This window comes from Oncorhynchus gorbuscha, linkage group LG01 (assembly GCF_021184085.1).
Source record: "Oncorhynchus gorbuscha isolate QuinsamMale2020 ecotype Even-year linkage group LG01, OgorEven_v1.0, whole genome shotgun sequence".
Lineage (NCBI taxonomy): Eukaryota > Metazoa > Chordata > Actinopteri > Salmoniformes > Salmonidae > Oncorhynchus > Oncorhynchus gorbuscha.
This window is the reverse complement of record NC_060173.1, coordinates 107,258,305-107,274,869: the sequence shown is the minus strand read 5'-3', so window position 1 is coordinate 107,274,869 and position 16,565 is coordinate 107,258,305. Positions and strand designations below refer to the sequence as shown.

The 16,565-nt window shown below is 43.5% G+C and overlaps 1 pseudogene; it reads right to left on the bottom strand.

The window, feature by feature from the left end:
- LOC123990595 overlaps positions 1 to 16,565 on the bottom strand; it is a 71,894-nt pseudogene that overhangs the window by 34,747 nt on the left and 20,582 nt on the right.

Below are 16,565 nucleotides of genomic sequence, written 5' to 3'. Positions count from 1 at the left end.
GGTTGGTGGTAGATGGAAGGCCTTTGAAGAATGTATCTGCTGGTAAATTGGATACGTTGTAGTAACGTCGTTGTGTGGTAGACGGGATACTCTGTCTGTTCTTTCCTAGCCCACGTTTGCAGCTGCTGTTGCTAACTCAACGGCTAGGAGGTATCACTTCTGCAGTGAATAAGAGTTCAAAGTTCATACCATTCGCAACCAAAGCTCACGCTGAGGTTGGCTTCATTCTGTAGTTATTATCTGAACCATTCTGACATCGGTCTGTCGTCCTCACATCCTCGAAACAGCAGGTTACATTTTCGTCAAAGCTTTATATAGTGGAGTGAGAAGGATGTGTTTGAAAAGTTTTATAACACATGTCTCTTCACAGGGGCGGGCCACTGATGAGCAGAGCCCTAACCTTATGAAAACCCAAATCTCTCATTTGGTAGCTAAAATTACATTTAATCTTTTCACCAATAATTTTATATTCAAACATTTAAATTGAACAACAATTCCATGTGAATCCGATAACTACAATGTGCAGATTTTCCACTGTAGAGTTTATGGGGGGGGAGAGTTATTTATGACTGTCATAAACCTACCCCCAGGCCAACGTCATGACAACAGTCCATTATAACATACCAGAGCATCTCACTTTTTCCCTAAATCTCATTTAAATTATACAATTGAACTACGACGTTGTCTTGTCACCAGTCTGAAGTTTAGCCTTATCTAATGTCGTACAGTTATAATTAGGACCTTTTATTATCTGTTTTAACAAACCTAGTTTATTTTTGTACTTAAGAATTGTATATCGTTTTTTCCTGGGGTGGTTTTCATATAAGCCCCTGTGCTTCCAGCCACACATGCACACCGTTTATATATTTATTTGTTTCGCGGTTCATCAATTGTTTTTCTTTCGCGCAAATAAATTAAACAACATTTTTATTCAAACAAAAAGTAGTCTGTATTTAATTTCATTATGTATTAAAACCACAGGATTTCGTCAGTGGTTAGAAGGGAGAATTGGGCTTCCCGGGAAAATGTTGTCTTAGGTTGCAACAGTAAAAAAGGGAGGCGGGGCTTGGCGAAGGGTCAAATGTGTTGGTTAGAGGCAACTCTGCATTTTAAGGATACTGCTCTTAATCCAACGCAGGGTCATTCGTTATTTATTTGTGTGAGTCAGTGACGAGATTCCAGAAACGCAATTTGATTTGGTATACCCTAATGACACACAACCCGTCAGGCTCTTTTGCACTGGGATAGAACAAACGGCACAGCGCAGCACTCAAAAGGATGTCGCAGAGTGACGACCTTGTGGTGATGATCTTGACTGCAATCAGAGGAGTGTGGAATATAGAAGCAGTCCTGTCGTCTACCTACCTAAGAGGACACCTTTAGTGGAGCAGCAACAAAAATGTCAATCAGAAAATGAATTCCAAACGAAGTCGGTGCACCTGGAGTTTACCCAAAAGAGCCGGCTGGCTGGCGGCAGACGGATGAAGGACGCAGTGCTATAGGCTTGATGATGACCGACCTTCCAAGGCCCAGCAAGGTTCCCCTGAACTCAGTTTAAACTCTCAGCGAGGGTACCCGTGGCAGGGAGGGGTGGGACACCTGTGTGTGTGTGTGTGTGTGTGTGTGTGTGTGTGTGTCTCATAGCAGGGACACCTTGTGTTCTGACCTACTTCTACCAGCGCTGCGTGGTGATTGGCTGAAACAGGGACAAACAGGCAGAGTGTGTAGTGAACCTGGGAGGGGTCAGTTCTCTGAGCTGGCAGCCCTGAGCTTCAGGACAGGCGGAGCTGACATTCACTGAGTCTCAGTCGAGCAGCTCAAAATGGAAAAGTATTACCTGTCACAGTCAGAAGCCTTTTTCACAGAGTGACATAAAAAGATGATTGCCCCTAAAAAAAAAACAAATCCCTTTGAAAAAATGGCCTGTGGCATCAATATGAGTCAGAAACATTTATTCTAGTGTAAAAATGTACTACAAAGTCAGTCAGTTTTGTCTAAAACGGAATTTGTAACCTGAGTGCATCACAATGAGTACATGAAGGTTGGGTTTGGATTACAGTTATGTCAGCAATTCATGCCCCTTTTTGCCTATTAACACGTGGTGGCACTGAGCTTTCTGGGAAAAGACTAGGTGAGTTCGCTTTGCATGGCCCAGTGATAGTCTAGTATCATAGCAGCATAGCCAATGATACGGTGACGTAACTAGTTAAATACATAGCCTCTACGTAACACGTTATGTAAGAAGAAGATTTGCATAGCTAACGTTGCACCTGAAGACAAGTTTGATTCCTGATGTCAGCTAACTAGCTTATAATCAATCAAACCCGATGACATGCTTGATGCACGCTACCAGCTTTCATTCAATAATGTTTCAACACGAACTGGCTGACCATGGTCCTTGTTTGTTGTGATTGAATGGCAAAGACACACCCAAGAAACACCCGCATCAAACCACACCCCCAAGACAACCCTTGTTTGCCTTCTGTCATGGCCGCTAGCATTTCTTAATGAGCTTTGATGGAAAAACAAGGCCAAATCAGGAAGTGCAGTTGACGTTTAAATCATAGTCAGTGATTGACAATGCACAATGGCTTTGGATAGAAGCTGCCCTTAGGCACAGCTCATCCTACCCAAACCCTAACCTTGGGGGGGGGAAGAATCCAAACTGAACTTATCCTACCTAAACCCTAACCTTGGGGGGGGAAAAAAATCCAAACCGAACTTATCCTACCTAAACCCTAACCTTGGGGGGGGGGGGGGGGATCCAAACTGAACTTATCCTACCCAAACCCTAACCTTGGGGGGGGGGGATTCCATACCTTCTGAGCTTCCTTGGTGTCGTCAAACAGGCGAGCAGGGGTGGTCTGCGAGCAGGGGTGGTCTTGGCTGTGGCCCACACCTCCATCCACATGTTCCCCGGGATCTTCATCCTGGCACTCAGGTCACCCCTGCCCACCGTCTCCCCGCTCTCGTCCACCACCTCCTCCTCAAAGTAGTCCCTGGGGGAGTACCACCGCACAAAGTCTCATCCAGGGTACAGCCCGGATTCGATGCCTGACACAGAATCAGACACAGGCAGGCATGTCAATGTTTCATTATGTTTCTGAGCTCTACACAGTCAATCAGTGCCTTCAGAAAGTATTCATACCCCTAGACGTATTCCATATTATTGTTGGGTTACAGCCTGAATTCAAAATGGATTAAATATTTGTTTTCTTCTTACCCATCTACACACAATAACCATAATGACAAAGTGAAAACATGTTTTTTGAAATGTAATGCACATTTACTGAAAATGAAATCCAGAAACATCTCATTTATATAAGTTTTCACACCCCAGAGTCATTACTTTGTAGAAGAACCTTTGGCAGCGATTACAGCTGTCAGTCTTACTGGGTAAGTCTCTAAGAGCTTTGGATTGTGCAACATTTGCCCATTATATTCTTCACAATTCTTCAAGCTCTGTCAAATTGGTGGTTGATCATTGCTAGACAACCAATTCTTAGGTCTTGCCTTAGATTTTTAAGTAGATTTAAGTCAAAACTGTAACTCGGCCACTCAGTAACATTCACTGTGTTCTTGGTAAGCAAATACAGTGTAGATTTGGACTTGTGTTTTAGGTTATTGTCCTGCTGAAAGGTTAATTCATCTCTGTGTCTGATGAAAAAGCAGATAACCAGGTTTTTATCCTGAAAAACTCTCTAGTCCTTAACGATTACAAGCATACCCATAACATGATGCAGCCACCACTATGCTTGAAAATATGGAAAGTGGTACTCCGTAATGTGTTTTAATGCCCATGCAACTTATGTGACTTTTTAGGATACTTATTGAGTCAAGACATTTCCGGTTTTTACTTTGTATTAGTTTGTCAAATTCTAAAAACATAATTCCACTTTGGCATTATGGGGAATTGTGTGTAGGCCAGTGACACAAAATCTCAACTTAATCCATTTTAAAATCAGACTGTAACACAACAAAATGTGGAACAAGTCAAGCGGTGTGAATCCTTTCTGAAGTCACTATAAGTTTGGTACAGAGGAGACCACTCAATCTCAGTGAAGCAACAGTAGATGGATTGATGACAATGAGGCTAAAGCATGAATAACTGAGACAGGAGCTCTCCTCAGTAGCCTGGGGGCCCAGGACAGGACAAACAGAGACACAGACAGACAGGAGCTCTCCTCAGTAGCCTGGGGGCCCAGGACAGGACAAACAGAGACACAGACAGACAGGCGCTCTCCTCAGTAGCCTGGGGGCCCAGGACAGGACAAACAGAGACACAGACAGACAGGAGCTCTCCTCAGTAGCCTGGGGGCACAGGCCAGGACAAACAGAGACACAGACAGACAGGAGCGCTCCTCAGTAGCCTGGGGGCCCAGGACAGGACAAACAGAGACACAGACAGACAGGAGCTCTCCTCAGAAGCCTGGGGGCCCAGGACAGGACAAACAGAGACACAGACAGACAGGAGCGCTCCTCAGTAGCCTGGGGGCCCAGGACAGGACAAACAGAGACACAGACAGACAGGAGGCTTCTCCTCTGCTGCTGTCCCCCTGCGGAAGAAGTGCGTGTCTGTGTTTGTGTGTGCATGTGACGCGTGTGTGTTTGTATACATGTGTCCGCGTGTGTGTGCACAACACACTGAGTTGAGGAGGGGGCTGGTATGTGCTGCATGGCTGTCATATTACCCACCATTCATCAGTGGTCCATCCTCCCTGCTCTGCACCGGCAGGGACCGGGATAATTAAAGCTAAAATGCCAGATTATGCTTGGCTAAGCACAATTGCACACAGAGCCGGTTGGCCCCGGCCCCGAGACAGCTCACACTAAATTTAGAGGCCATTCTAACTCAACTAATCGCTATACCTGAGTACACAACATTCTTCTTCCTCTAGTTTATCACCTCGCTCCCTCCCTCCCTCTCTTGTCAGCTGTTGTTGGAGCTCAGAGAGGACAGAAGAAGAAGAGGTTGAGAAGAACATACTCCAAAGTAGAGCATTTAGTGGGCCAGTTAAAAACAGACTGGGGTAATGCGACAAAAAGTTGCGACTGTGCCCCTCCGACGGAACACTATTTGTCAGCGTTTGTTACCGTTGGGAACAAAGGGTGTGGAGCCGGAAGTCCCATCAGAGACGTTTAAAGATGGTGACCTGATGTTCCGAACCTCTTGGGTCCAACAGCAAGTTACCAGGTGAGGCTGAATGCTACTCAGCAGAAAAATGTGGTATGGTGACAACAGAGATTAATTCAGCTTGTTTTGGCCTGTTTCTATAACTTTAAGGGAGCTATTAAATGTAACTTGGCTAAATTAATTCAAGATGCATACATAGTGGGATTGTAAAGAGCTGTTTTGTAGAGTTGTCCTCATGACAAAGGAAGGAAATTGACTTTAATCTTCAAAAGCATTTTCAGTACCAGTCAAAAGTTTGGACACACCTACTCATTCAAGGGTTTAGTGAATAGTGAAGACATCAAAACTATGAAATAACACATATGGAATCATGTAGTAACCAAAAAAAGTGTTAAACAAATCAAAAAATATTTTATGAGTAGGCACCCTTTGCCTTGATGATAGATTTGCACACTCTTGGCATTCTCTCAACAAACTTCATGAGGAATGCTTTCCCAAACGTCTTGAAGGAGTTCCCACATATACTGAGAACTTGTTGGCTGGTTTTCCTTCACTATGCGGTCCAACTAATCCCAAACAATCTCAATTGGGTTGAGGTTTGCTGATTATGGAGGCCAGGTTATCCGATGCAGCACTCCATCACTTTCCTTCTTGATCAAATAGCCTTTACATAAAACAATTTATAGTCTCACTAAGCATTTATAGTCTCACTAATCACAAACCAGATGAGATGGTGTATCGCTGCAGAATGCTATGGTAGCCATGCTGGTTAAGTGTCACCAGCAAAGCACCCCCACACCATCACACCTCCTCCTCCATGCTTCACGGTGCAAAGGGTAACCACACATGCGTAGATAATTCGTTCACCTACTCTGCGTCTCACAAAGACACAGCGGTTGGAACCAAAAATCTAAAATTCGGGCTCATCAGACCAAAGGACAGATTTCCACCAGTCTAATGTCCATAGCTTGTGTTTCTTGGCCCAAGCAAGTCTCTTCTTCTTATTGGTGTCCTTTAGTAGTGGTTTCTCTGCAGCAATTTGACCATGAATGCCTGATTCACGCAGTCTCCTCTGAACAGTTGATGTTTCAGATGTGTCTGTTACTTGAATACTGTGAAGCATTTATTTGCGCTGCAATTTCTGAGGCTGGTAACTTTAATGAACGTATCCTCTGCAGCAGAGGTAACTCTGGGTCTTCCTTTCCTGTGGCAGTCCTCATGAGAGCCAGTTTCATCATAGCGCTTGATGGTTTTTGAGACTGCACATGAAGAAACGTTCAACGTTCTTAATTTTCCGCATCGACTGACCTTCATGTCTTAAAGAAATGATGGACTGTCATTTCTCTTTGCTTATTTGCTATGTTCTTGACATAATATGGACTTGGTCTTTTACCAAATAGGGCAATATTCTGTATAACACCTCTATCTTGTCACAACATAACTGATTGGCTCAAATGCATGAAGGAAAGAAATTCCACAAATGAACTTTTAACAAGGCACATCTGAAATGCATTCGAGGTGACTACCTCATGAAACTGGTTGAGAGAATGCCAAGAGTGTGCAAACCTGTCATCAAGGCAAAGCGTGGATACTTTGAAGAATCTCAAATATATTTGTATTTGTTTCTCACTTTTTTGGTTACTACATGATTCCATATGTGTCATTTTATAGTTTTGATGTCTTCACTATTATGCTACAATGTAGAAAATAGTAAAAAATTAAGAAAAACCCTTGAATGAGTAGGTGTTTACATTTTTTACTGGTATGTATGTGTTGAGTTTTCTAGGTCCCGTGTGGCTCAGTTGATAGAGCATGGTGCTTGCAATGCCTTCGATTCCCACGGGGTACCAGTATGAAAAAGTACCTAAATGTATACACTCACTAATGCAAGTCGCTCTGTATAAGAGTGCCTAGTAAATTGTAAGATGTATTAATCCTAATACTGTTACTGACATAACATCAACCACTATTATTCAACACTATGGAGGCTTCACATGGAGATACTTCCAAAATGAAATGATTTTAAGTGCATTTAGTACTAAAACAGACATCGCTACAGTACATCAGCTAAATAAGACACACCCAACATAATATCTAATACGAAGCATTTCATTGATATTGATAACACAATTAGCATGCTCTCCACTGTGCCACTGTGAGAGATGAGGGAGATTGTGAGAATCTAATCAAACGCCCCCCCGAGTCTGACACACTGACTGACCGAGAGGTCTGAGACCACTAATAGGCTCCTGTGCCACTCACCCAGTCTGGGTGGCAGTGAATGTGTGTGTTTGTGTGCCTCTCTGTGTGTGTGTGTGTGTGTGTGTGTGTGTGTGTGTGTGTGTGTGTGTGTGTGTGTGTGTGTGTGTGTGTGTGTGTGTGTGTGTGTGTGTGTGTGTGTGTGTGTGTGTGTGTGTGTGTGTGTGTGCGTGTGTGCGTGCGTGCGTGCGTGCGTGCGTGCGTGCGTGCGTGCGTGCGTGTGTGTGTGTGCCAGCGTTAATGTCAGGGTGTGTGTACTCTATTGTCGGTCTAGTTGTCAGTGTGGGTGTGTGAGGAGTTGTCTAGTTGTCAGGGTGTGGGTGTGTGAGTGTCCTCACCTTAAAAGACTCCATGTCTGAGAGCAGACAGGCACTCTGCATGCGAGCGCGGAGGTGGGCACCCTCGGCTGACGTGCCCAGTTTGGCCAACACCTCCGACTGCTCCTCCAGCAGGTCCTCTGTCATGGCTCCCATGGAGTGGGAATGAGAACAGTCAGAGTTTCAGTGTGTTTTAGGGGGTTAAGTGTATGTATGAAGTAGCATGGGTGTGTGTGTTGCTTTTCAAGACACGGAAGCCGGAAACCAACCCTAAACATTTGACTATATGTGCCAGGAAATACAACACAGTACTTATTAGTGTGTGAGTATGACACTAGGTTTGGCCCTGTCAGTTACTCTGAGCAGGACAGAGGACAGACTGACAGCTTGTCAGATTCATTAGGGTGCTGTGGAACACTGGAACACCTGAGGCACCTACAACCCTCTGCCAGAACACCCACAACCCCCTACCAAACCCCCATCAGCCCTGGCTAATGAACACTGCTTCTGTCTGGTAGAGCCATGTCCACAGTCCACAGTCCTGTCTAGTCTCCATGTTCCTAAAGGGCAACTGAACACTGCACAATGTTCTCTAAAGTCTGTCTCGGTTCCACAACTGGTAAGGCAAGTCATGATCACAGCCACTCAGGTTCATAAATCAAATGGTTATTTGAATTAACACAAACTACTGACTGTAGAGGGGGTCGGCCGAACTTGCTTGATGAGTTCCCTTGCTCTTGTGAGTCACACAGAAAACACAGGTTCAATCCCCAGAGAGTTATGCACAAGATTCACTAGTTCAGATAAAGCTGCTATTTCATAGAGAATAAAAAGGAATTCTGATTCTGCACCCTGGCCAGGTCCTACTAATCACCCCAAACAGGCACCCAAAACAATGACAAACAAAAAAAGTCTAAGTACCAAAAACAACCACAAACAGGTACCCCCAAACAACAACAGCATCTAAAACAGTGGCCAAAAACAACCACAAACAGGTACCCCCAAACAACAAAAGCATCTAAAACAGTGGCCAAAAACAACCACAAACAGGTACCCCCAAACAACAACAGCATCTAAAACAGTGGCCAAAAACAACCACAAACAGGTACCCCCAAACAACAACAGCATCTAAAACAGTGGCCAAAAACAACCACAAACAGGTAGCCCCAAACAACAAAAGCATCTAAAACAGTGGCCAAAAACAACCACAAACAGGTACCCCCAAACAACAAAAGCATCTAAAACAGTGGCCAAAAACAACCACAAACAGGTACCCCCCGAACAACAACAGCATCTAAAACAGTGGCCAAAAACAACCACAAACAGGTACCCCCAAACAACAAAAGCATCTAAAACAGTGGCCAAAAACAACCAGACCGCAGATTTTTCACACAGTCGGCCTGGGGATTTGAACCAGCAACCTTTAATTTACTGACCCAACCGCTAGGCTACCAGGCACCCCACTATTATCACATTGTGATTCTTTGTGGTTGTTTTGGGGTACTTTTGGGTTGTTTCGGGTACCTGTTTGTGGTTGTTTTGGGTACTTTTGGGTTGTTTCGGGTACCTGTTTGTGGTTGTTTTGGGTACTTTTGGGTTGTTTTGGGTACCTGTTTGGTTGTTTTGGGTACCTGTTCGTGGTTGTTTTGGGTACTTTTGGTTGTTTTGGGTACCTGTTTGTGGTTGTTTTGGGTACCTGTTTGTGGTTGTTTTGGGTACTTTTGGTTGTTTTGGGTACCTGTTTGTGGTTGTTTTGGGTACTTTTGGGTTGTTTCGGGTACCTGTTTGTGGTTGTTTTGGGTACTTTTGGGTTGTTTTGGGTACCTGTTTGGTTGTTTTGGGTACCTGTACGTGGTTGTTTTGGGTACCTGTTCGTTGTTGTTTTGGGTACCTGTTCGTGGTAGTTTTGAAAATTACAGGCCTCTCTCATCTTTTTAAGTGGGAGAACTTGCACAATTGGTGGCTGACTAATTCTTTTTTTGGCCCACTGTACATACTTACAGTACCAGTCAAAAAATTTGGACACACCTACTCATTACAGGGTTTCTTTATTTGTACTATTTTCTACATTGTAGAATAATAGTGAAGACATCAAAACTATGAAATAACACATATGGAATCATATAGTAAAGCTTTTTAATTATTTGTCTTCTCTTGCTCTGATATAAACTAGACTGTTTTTCAGGATTTCGAGCTCGGCTTAGTTTGATGAAATCATTCATATTATACCTGTGTTTTGAAGGGATAGTTCACCCAACAACCGTATTCCCTATTTAGTGCACTACTTTTGACCAGAGCCCTATGTGCCCTGGTGAAATGTGTGCAATGTATAAGGTATAGGGTGCTATTTAGTACACAGAAGAGTTTGGAGGTATAAATAGTGGAGAGGAGAGGAGCGGCGGCCAAACACTTTACCCACTGAAGACTATTCAACCCAGGGAAGGAAGGTGAGACTGCCGAGCAGAGCAAGTGTGTGTGAGCAGTGTGGAGCAGAGACAATCCGCCTCATTACAAATGAAGTGGCATCGCCATGAATCTAAAACACCTATCTCTGCCTGCCCCCACTCTTCCCCTACCTTATCCCAGCTGTTTAAAAGACAGAGAGAGGGAGGAGGAGTGTGAGAGGAGAGAGGAAGATGGATAGGGAGAAAGAGAAAATGTGTTGGAGAAGGAGAGAGAGCGAGGAAACGTCTGAAAGTGGAGATGGAAACAGATTCAGACAGAGACATACAGACATACAGATAAACGATGGATGGATGTAGGAAGAGAGAGAGAGACAGATTCAGACAGAGACATACAGACATACAGATAAACGATGGATGGATGTAGGAAGAGAGAGAGAGACAGATTCAGACAGAGACATACAGACATAGAGATAATCGATGGATGGATGTAGGAAGAGAGAGAGAGACAGATTCAGACAGAGACATACAGACATACAGATAAACGATGGATGGATGTAGGAAGAGAGAGAGAGACAGATTCAGACAGAGACATACAGACATACAGATAAACGATGGATGGATGTAGGAAGAGAGAGAGAGACAGATTCAGACAGAGACATACAGACATACAGATAAACGATGGATGGATGTAGGAAGAGAGAGAGAGACAGATTCAGACAGAGACATACAGACATACAGATAAACGATAGATGGATGTAGGAAGAGAGAGAGACAGATTCAGACAGAGACATACAGACATACAGATAAACGATGGATGGATGTAGGAAGAGAGAGAGAGACAGATTCAGACAGAGACATACAGACATACAGATAAACGATGGATGGATGTAGGAAGAGAGAGAGAGACAGATTCAGACAGAGACATACAGACATACAGATAAACGATGGATGGATGTAGGAAGAGAGAGAGAGAGACAGATTCAGACAGAGACATACAGACATACAGATAAACGATGGATGGATGTAGGAAGAGAGAGAGAGAGACAGATTCAGACAGAGACATACAGACATACAGATAAACGATGGATGGATGTAGGAAGAGAGAGAGAGAGACAGATTCAGACAGAGACATACAGACATACAGATAAACGATGGATGGATGTAGGAAGAGAGAGAGAGAGACAGATTCAGACAGAGACATACAGACATACAGATAAACGATGGATGGATGTAGGAAGAGAGAGAGAGACAGATTCAGACAGAGACATACAGACATACAGATAAACGATGGATGGATGTAGGAAGAGAGAGAGAGAGACAGATTCAGACAGAGACATACAGACATACAGATAAACGATGGATGGATGTAGGAAGAGAGAGAGAGACAGATTCAGACAGAGACATACAGACATACAGATAAACGATGGATGGATGTAGGAAGAGAGAGAGAGACAGATTCAGACAGAGACATACAGACATACAGATAAACGATGGATGGATGTAGGAAGAGAGAGAGAGACAGATTCAGACAGAGACATACAGACATACAGATAAACGATGGATGGATGTAGGAAGAGAGAGAGAGAGACAGATTCAGACAGAGACATACAGACATACAGATAAACAATGGATGGATGTAGGAAGAGAGAGAGAGACAGATTCAGACAGAGACATACAGACATACAGATAAACGATGGATGGATGTAGGAAGAGAGAGAGAGACAGATTCAGACAGAGACATACAGACATACAGATAAACGATGGATGGATGTAGGAAGAGAGAGAGAGACAGATTCAGACAGAGACATACAGACATACAGATAAACGATAGATGGATGTAGGAAGAGAGAGAGACAGATTCAGACAGAGACATACAGACATACAGATAAACGATGGATGGATGTAGGAAGAGAGAGAGAGACAGATTCAGACAGAGACATACAGACATACAGATAAACGATGGATGGATGTAGGAAGAGAGAGAGAGACAGATTCAGACAGAGACATACAGACATACAGATAAACGATGGATGGATGTAGGAAGAGAGAGAGAGACAGATTCAGACAGAGACATACAGACATACAGATAAACGATAGATGGATGTAGGAAGAGAGAGAGACAGATTCAGACAGAGACATACAGACATACAGATAAACGATGGATGGATGTAGGAAGAGAGAGAGAGACAGATTCAGACAGAGACATACAGACATACAGATAAACGATGGATGGATGTAGGAAGAGAGAGAGAGACAGATTCAGACAGAGACATACAGACATACAGATAAACGATAGATGGATGTAGGAAGAGAGAGAGACAGATTCAGACAGAGACATACAGACATACAGATAAACGATGGATGGATGTAGGAAGAGAGAGAGAGACAGATTCAGACAGAGACATACAGACATACAGATAAACGATGGATGGATGTAGGAAGAGAAAGAGAGACAGATTCAGACAGAGACATACAGACATACACATAAACGATGGATGGATGTAGGAAGAGAGAGAGAGAGACAGATTCAGACAGAGACATACAGACATACAGATAAACGATGGATGGATGTAGGAAGAGAGAGAGAGACAGATTCAGACAGAGACATACAGACATACAGATAAACGATGGATGGATGTAGGAAGAGAGAGAGAGACAGATTCAGACAGAGACATACAGACATACAGATAAACGATGGATGGATGTAGGAAGAGAGAGAGAGACAGATTCAGACAGAGACATACAGACATACAGATAAACGATGGATGGATGTAGGAAGAGAGAGAGAGACAGATTCAGACAGAGACATACAGACATACAGATAAACGATGGATGGATGTAGGAAGAGAGAGAGAGACAGATTCAGACAGAGACATACAGACATACAGATAAACGATAGATGAATGTAGGAAGAGAGAGAGAGACAGATTCAGACAGAGACATACAGACATACAGATAAACGATAGATGGATGTAGGAAGAGAGAGAGAGAGACAGATTCAGACAGAGACATACAGACATACAGATAAACGATAGATGGATGTAGGAAGAGAGAGAGAGAGAGAGAGAGAGAGACAGAAGAGGAGAGAAAGTGTCATGGAGAGGACAGGCAGCAAGAGAAAGACAAAAGAGAGGAAACGTGTATTAAGGAATAGTGGGTGTGATATATGACTGATAGAGACACGTTTGGAGAAAGGTGTATGGATGAGAGGGAGAGAGACAGATGAAGAAAAGACAAGTACAAAAATCTCCACATGATACACCAGCGTGTGTGTGTGTGTGTGTGTGTGTGTGTGTGTGTGTGTGTGTGTGTGTGTGTGTGTGTGTGTGTGTGTGTGTGTGTGTGTGTGTGTGTGTGTGTGTGTGTGTGTGTGTGTGTGTGTGTGTGTGTGTGTGTGTGTGTGTGTGTGTGTCTGGAGACGCCCATGCCCAGCCCACCAGAGGATCAGTCTTCTTGCCCTCTACTTCCTGTGTTTGAGGGGTGCAAAATCCACTTAAATATCACTGGATTGATTGCTTTCATTTGACTCCTGTTTATGCCTGTCTTGCTCGTGCCTGTAGTTTTTTTCCCGATAACGTTACGACCGCGGAAGTGACCTGCCAAACACACCCCGGTAACGGCTGAAATGGGCTCAATTGAATACATTGTCTTTCCGTTGCATCTATAAGAACGCTAAAGCTTCGTCAGTGAATAAACGCATCGTTCCGACACTTACATCACAAGGAGAAGAAAAATGACTTTATTTTCACGCACAATTATTTTTTTGTGGAATAGAAAAAAATAGAATTTAATACAGTTAAAATGTTTAATAAATTAGATGAGCTGAAATGAAAGTAACTCCCGAAAATGAACACTCAGATTATAGTGATGTATCTGACCTTGCAAACATTGTAAAGTATAGGTGTAATCTAGAGCCAATCGCGTTGATTTTTAACCCGAAGGTAATCTGCTATTGACACATTTGTCGAATTACGCAACAGAACGTGACAACAGTAATTAATGAGGCAGTCTAGACAGATCAGGTTAGTGCAGGTAGGCATGGACAGAGCACATTTTTGGTGGTTAACAGCCCCTTTCCACCCCTTTATGTTAATCTATCCCTATATATAGTCTACCATTATATTTATGCAAATTAGGCACGTCTAACTTTCATTATTTTACTACAAAATATTTTTTACAAATACCTGATATCACTACAAAATGTATATATAATCTAAGAAAAAAAAGTGAAATCTGATAATAAATTGAATACCCGAACTGTTATTATTTGTCTGTGCCATTAAAATGTTTTATGTGTCATAATTCAGTCAATATCTGATTCATTTTAGTTTGGAGTATCTTCATCCATTGTCCAACTGTTGTTTTTATTACAATTCTGTGTGTGTGTGTGATGGAGATTGTGCACGGTCCAGACAGCCACCGCAGCCTCAGAGCCTGTGTGAAGCCGTCGGGGCCGTTCTAGAAGAAGTGCTGACACTCGTTTATTTTACACTCACACCCTTCATCCATATCTCCCTCACCGCTCCACACAGCACATGATCGTTCCGCTCTCTTAACTAGGCAAGGCATCCATCCTCGCCTCGCCTTTTTCCAACATCTGCTATGTGTGTCTGTGTGTGTCCGGGGTCGTCTTTGTGTGTGTGGATAGAAACTGACTTCAGACGGCCACACTCTCCCCTCCTCAGTGACCACCTATCGCCTCGTGTTAATCATTGACGAGGGTCAGCCTCAACCCATTGCATTAATTAGCTCTACTTTTCAGCCCCATCTATAATTGATGAGGAGGAGAGGAGCTACAAATCACTCCAGGAGCTGGGCTCTGGGTTCACTCAAACAGCAGGGCGAGAGGGAGGGACGGAGGGGGGGGAGACGGAGGGAGGGAGACATGGAGGGAGGGAGGGAGGAGGGACAAAGGGAGGGAGTACACAGAAGGGAAGGACGCAGGTTGGGAGGGAGGAGACACACTCACAGCATAGAGGCTAAATCAGTGGTGGTCACCACATTTGAGAAGACATTGCCTTTATAATAAGATGTATTATAGTAGCTATCTGCCCCCAAAAGCCTTTGACAATTAGAGGCTGAGCACTAATGCTTTTGTGGAGTTGATTCTGTCAGTCTCGGTGTCACGTCATGCTTCTCATTACCATACTTATTAAGATCAACCCTTTATCTGTGACTTTTAAAGATAATTAGGGGTTTTATATTACAACTATGATTTATTACAAGTCTGTGAAAAATGAAATATGCACTGTGTGCATGTACTGAATTCGTCAGGTACTGCGTTAAAGTGATTTATGGTACCACAGTAACAATGAGTTACTGGATTGTTACAATATAGTCATGAATAGATCAATGTGTTAGACTGGTGCAGATTGTACAGTAATCTACAATGGCTGGCTGTGTGTCTAAACAGTGCCATTGATAACGATATGGTAGGTATTTGAACATACACTATATACACAAAAGTGTGTGGACACTCCTTCAAATGAGTGGATTCAGCTATTTCAGATGCACCCGTTGCTGACAGGTGTATAAAATCGAGCACACAGCCATGCATTCTCCATAGACAAACATTGGAAGTAGAATGGCCTTACTGAAGAGCTCAGTGCCTTTCAACGTGGCACCGTCACAGGATTCCTTTCCAACAAGTCAGTTTGTCAAATGTCTGCCCTGCTAGAGCTGTCCAGTCAACTGTAAGTGTTGTTATTGTGAAGTGGAAACGTCTAGGAGCAACAACGGAACGGTACCGCTGAGTACTGAAGTGCATGGCACATAACATTGTCTGTTCTCAGTTGCAACACTCACTACCGAGTTCCAAACTACCTCGGGAACCAACGTCAGCACAATAACTGTTCCTTGGGAGCTTCATGAAATGGGTTTCCATGACTGAGCAGCTGCACACAAGCCTAAGATCGCCATGTACAATGCCAAGAGTCGGCTGGAGTGGTGTAAAGCTCACCCCCATTGGACTCTGGAGCAGTGGAAACGCGTTCTCTGGAGTGATGAATTACACTTCACCATCTGGCAGTCCCACGGACAAATCTGGGTTTGGCAGATGCCAGGAGAACGCTACCTGCTCCAATGCATAGTGCCAACTGTAAAGTTTGATGGAGGAGGAATAATGGTCTGGGGCTGTTTGTCATGGTTCGGGCCACGCCCCTTAGTTCCAGTGAAGGGAAATATGAACCCTACAGCATACAAGACATTCTAGATGTTTCTGTGTTTCCAACTTTCTGGCAACAGGTTTTTAGTGTTTCATCATGACAACAGTTTTTTATTTATTTAACCTTTAATTAACTAGGCAAGTCAGCTAAGAACAAATTCTTACTTACAATGATGGCCTAGGAACAGTGGGTTAACTGCCTTGTTCAGAGGCAGACGACGGAGTTTTACCTTGCCAGCTCGGGGATTCGATCTAGCAACCTTTCGGTTACTGGCCCAACGCTCTCA